The sequence below is a fragment of the Littorina saxatilis genome, linkage group LG16 (genome assembly GCF_037325665.1).
Source record: "Littorina saxatilis isolate snail1 linkage group LG16, US_GU_Lsax_2.0, whole genome shotgun sequence".
In the NCBI taxonomy this organism is placed as follows: Eukaryota; Metazoa; Mollusca; class Gastropoda; order Littorinimorpha; family Littorinidae; genus Littorina; species Littorina saxatilis.
In genome coordinates, this window is record NC_090260.1 from 28,950,175 (window position 1) to 28,955,174 (window position 5,000).

At 37.0% G+C, this 5,000-nt stretch overlaps 1 long non-coding RNA gene across 1 annotated transcript in view; it reads left to right on the forward strand.

Annotated features, from left to right (window-relative positions):
- LOC138950782 (uncharacterized) overlaps window positions 1-5,000 on the forward strand; it is a 5,951-nt gene that overhangs the window by 449 nt on the left and 502 nt on the right. The window contains exons 1-6 of the long non-coding RNA XR_011450790.1: window positions 1-339; window positions 627-668; window positions 1,192-1,270; window positions 2,192-2,313; window positions 2,932-2,978; window positions 3,938-5,000. The exon at window positions 1-339 is cut by the window's left edge and continues 449 nt beyond it; the exon at window positions 3,938-5,000 is cut by the window's right edge and continues 502 nt beyond it. This is a non-coding gene — a long non-coding RNA (uncharacterized lncRNA). The remainder of the gene's footprint in view (window positions 340-626; window positions 669-1,191; window positions 1,271-2,191; window positions 2,314-2,931; window positions 2,979-3,937) is intronic.

A 5,000-nucleotide genomic window follows, 5' to 3' on the forward strand; every position in this document is an offset into this window, starting at 1 on the left:
AGTCGCGCGAAGAATGCTGAACGGGCAGCGACGACTAGCTGTTCTTCTTCAAAGTAATAAACTACCCCCCAAACCCTGCAAGTTTGTGCGATTTACTTTGTGGACATGAAGCCAGCAGAGGGCTCAGGAATGCCCACTTAATTCCTTGATTTTACTTCCGTCACAAGAACTAAAAGAACATTCAATGTTCGTTAAATCTGTGGATCAAGTGACTCTAGAAGCGGAGGAAATGAAAATCACCGGCAGATCTGTACAAGATGTTGAATTCTGCCAGGGAAACGAAGCCGCTGTCACGGCAGAGAAGTCTCCGCCTACGAAAGTCGGTAGATCTAGAGCAAGGTAAACATACGTTTTTCAACGCTTGTTCACAAACACACACACACACACAAACACACACACGCTCACACCATCACACACACACTTATGAAAGAGATGGAATAGCTGATCGAGTGATGACAATGTTGATTGATAAGTATTTTTTGGTGCGGTGAACTTGAGGCAATATTGTTCTATCAATCCATCAATATATTTTACACTTTCACCCCAGAAATGAAGCACGTGTACACATATTGAACAAAAGAACCATTTTAAGCTTCCATTGGTATTGTTTCCTCTTTTTTTTGCAGACATGTTGGCAGGAAGTGAGTGTTTCACCCCACTCTTGCAAGGTAGGTTGATCACTGATGACAAGTTCTGATTGTTTTTCCTTTTTAATATTAAACGGATGACAATCCGTACTCTGCAGATGGATCTAACCGAGATGGATCTAACCGATACACGGAAGCAACATTGGGAACACACTGTTATTCAGTCTGTGAATAGTTCATGTGTGAGGGGTATTACTGCAAGTACGTTCACTAATGTAGAGAAATAATTTTGGACTCAAACTTCAAGTTAAATTGTTTCTGCTGTCAGAGCCATCTTTCTGAAGGAACAATATTTTACATGCCACTGGATTGTTGTATATTCCTTATTTTGCAATGACAGGCTCAGCTTTCATTTGATTGTAATGTGTTTCTTATTTGAAGCTTTGTATCATAAAAGCTCTGTAGAAGTGTTGCACTTGTTTTGCAGACTGCATTAGGCGTGGTAGCTATTGCACCCCCCCCCCCCCCCGCCTATTTATCTAACACACCCACCCACACACATACACAGGGTGCTGACAAAGGATCTTTTTCTATTCTCCTTCAGGCCATCGCTTAATTTCTTGCAGACTGAGGAGCAGAGGACGTTTGAGCCGCTCCTAAACCTGAGGCACACAAGCCACAAGGTAAATAAGGTATCAGTATAAAAACAAATGTTTTCACTTTGATTTTTATCGCATCATTTTTTTTAATTAAACTCTGTAAATTGTGGCAATTACACATTATGCCAATAACATTATTATGAAGAATGAAGATTTTCAACTTATCATTGAAGAAATGAAATCAAGCATTTTTGTTCATTCTGTATTTGATTATTATTTTCCAGTCTTTGGGTTGGCATAGTGGGTGAAATAAGGGTGAGGAGTGTCGGTTGGTGTTATTTTTTCGGTCTTGGTGATGTAATATTTTTCCCACGGTATTCATGGTTATGTTTGACTTTAGTGCAGATTCCAGAACAGCCTCTTAAACTGAAAAGCTACAAGGTCAACAATATAAACAGGTTACTGGTGTCTCAGGCATTGATGTTTTTAAAAAGATTTGCACAGCAATTTATGTGTTTGTAAACAGATAATGAAAATAAAGCATAACAACTTTTATATTTTGTAAGTGGAATTAAATGTTTTCATTTTTTATTTTGAAGTGTTTTTGTATTCAGGTTTTATTGGATGGGTGGGAGGGGGGGGGGTGGTTTTGGTGGTTCTGACTTTTTATGATGTAAGGATTTTTTCCTTAATTAGTTATTTAATTAGTTTATGTAGGGGGGGGGGCCGAGGGGGGGGGGGGGTGGGATTTAAAGTGTATTTCTGGCTTTCGGAGAGGTGCTAAATCTGTTAAAATGGAAATGAAATAAAACAATTGGTGGTGAGGGTTATTACAAAAAAAGTAAGGATTATTTCTCATACCTTTTTATTTTTTACCCAAAAATTATGTTACTGAAATTATTCATTAATTTTTAAAGAGGCAGACTGTGAGACAGGTGATGTAATTGAAGTTAGAATATCATGAGATGTTACTTACTTTCTTTACAATATCATCTAATTTGACAGTCCGACACTGAAGACTGCAGACTTCATGGCAGCCACTGACCTGACGATATGACAGCCATGAATTGAATATCAAACGCAGAAGAAGAAAAAGAAGAAGACAGTCTAACAGGAAAATAATTCTGGTATGCTCATAATTTCTATGCCAGTTTGAAAAAAGTCATGAATTGAAGTTTACCCAGGTTAGACATTAGCATGTCGTAATTGTGACAATGAATGTATCCGTAAACGCACCAAGAGACTTACTTTGAAAAATTGAAGTCATGCATCGTCAATATGACTACAATCACAAACTGAATAAGGGGAAATCATGTCAATTTGGTGGTCTGGATCATCAGCTGTTGCTCATTCGCTATAATGGTCTACTTGACAAAGCCCGTCTTCATGTGCTTCTTTGTTTCTTTATACCTAGTGTAGACAACATGTAGGCGTTTGCAGACTGTTTATTGTATTGCTGTTGTTTGTTTGTGAGTAAAACTATGGTGTGACCTCAATTGTTTGAAATGTTGTGTATGTTCTACTTTGTGTAAGGTGTTTCTCCATGCCCCCAGAAGAACCGACATTATATTAAAACCTTCATACCCTGAAAATACTTGCATACTAGATGTTGTTTCTTATTGTAATGATTGGGGACAGGCAAGCTCTTAAATTGTGCAAGCCATCAGAAAACTGTCAAGTCTGATTTGCTAGAACAAGCGATATTAACACGTTATTAAGATGAATATTTGATTAAATATGTGCAGGAACTACTTCAGCAGATTCATATGGCCAGTCTCACAATGCAAGGAAGGTGAGTAAATTGAATTATGTCTCTCCCACCTGTTCTGTGTTTAGTGTCAGCCGTGATTGCCTGATGAGAATTTGAAAACATGTTGCTAACTAACATGAACCCAACCATAAAACGTGATGTAGGTGAGTAGCCCATCTAGAAAAAATAACCTGTTCTAATTCGGAATTAGAACAGGTTCGTTTTTCTAGATGGGCTACTCACCTACATCACGTTTTATGGTTGGGTTCATGTTAGTTAGCAACATGTTTTCACATAGAAAATGGTGGGCACCTGAACAAATATCTGCACATTACAATGAAGTCTTACTTTTTAATCTGATGGTTTAATAACCCCCAAAAACCCAACCAACCCCCACCCCCCCCCCACCCCCACCCCTCCAAGAAGAAGCTCACATAACTACCAACTACACAATTTCATTACAGAATCAAACAATGGGAAGAATCAGGATTCAGCAGTGCTAGGTCGTTGGGGGGGATAGCTATCACTAGGCACTCAGCAATGAATAGTTGAGGTTTTCACGGACATTAACAAAATCCGGTAACCTACGGACAGTAAATTTCACAGGGAAGGGAACAAGAACGTCAAAAATGGAAAAGTATGTTTTTTCTTTCAAACCATTGATAGAGCTCTGAAGCTTCACACAAGTTTTGCAGAGAGAGCACTCGGCCTCTTCATTTTTGGCACTAAAACATGCGCACACACAAAAAGAAAGTTTTTAAAAAGTGGCACCGATGTATTCTCACACTCACAGCCTTAGAATATTGCAGTTTGTATGTTACCAAATTGAGGCATGATTTTATTCCATACCTGACCAAATCTGCGACAGTCGGGCAAACTTCTTACAAGTCGGATTGGGCCTTCAATCAAATACTCAGAAACCAGCAGCTACTTTAAGTAATACTAGTTTTGTTGTTATTTTTTACAGCTTGTACTGAATGTGTTTTCTTTTATCTCCTCAGAATCGAGTCAGCCAGAGAAAGACCATTGAGAGGGAGAGCGCACAGTAAAGCATATATGGCATGCACTTCGGTGGACCAGTGCCATCATCTTCATAACAAGAGATGCAGATCATATTTTCTTATGTTTAAGTATAGCTGTTAGCAAAAGTATTTGACGATTCTTGGGTACGACTTTCGTGTTTAATCCTATTAGCTTGTGTACAGCCCCAAAATCTGTTTTATTTTGATTTATCATTTATAGTTTGAATTTTTTTTTAATGGAATTAGTCCAAATGTAAATACATCTAAGGTTGCAATATTGTTTTTTTGTATATATACCCTTAAAACTACCTCTTCGTGTAAACAAAATTTAATTGTAAAAAGAAGTGTTTGTTCAAGGGAGATAATTTGAAGCGAATTTTTTTTAAAATCAGTAAAACTGCGTAGTGACATCCTCAATTAAATAAAAAGAATAAGGAATAAAGGTATACACACAGGTTGTACCCATTTTCTTGATTGCACTGCTTTTAAGTAGAAAGCTTTTTTTCTCAGAATTATTTTACAAATAAAATTCAAGGGAGGCAATTGATATGATAAAAAGAAAGAATTTTTTTTTTCTTAGAATACTGTACACATTTAGTAAAGTATAATTTACAAGACAAAACACAGGTTTTTTTGGTTTTTTTTCTGTGCCTACCACTTGACAAGAGAACCACGAGATGTGTGCAGATTATTTAAAATTTTCTGTACAGTATATTTTACAAAGACAGATCCATACAATATATATAATTTTGTAATAGATGTTTTCAATTTGTAGGTATGGTTTTTTTTAAATCAACAGTTCGGATAGCCACAACAAGTGTGTATGTCTTGTGATTTGAGAGCTTTAGCACTAGATGCTTAGAATCCTCTTGATCATTTACTTCAGTAGGTAAAGCCACCTTCTCCAAAATCTTCTCTCCTATTCTGTGCTTACTACAGTGGGTTTGACAAGAGAACCACGAGATTTGTTTTTGTACATATGTTGCTTTTATTCTGTACACTTTAATGATTTAATCCTATGTGCACATTTTTTTTTAACTGT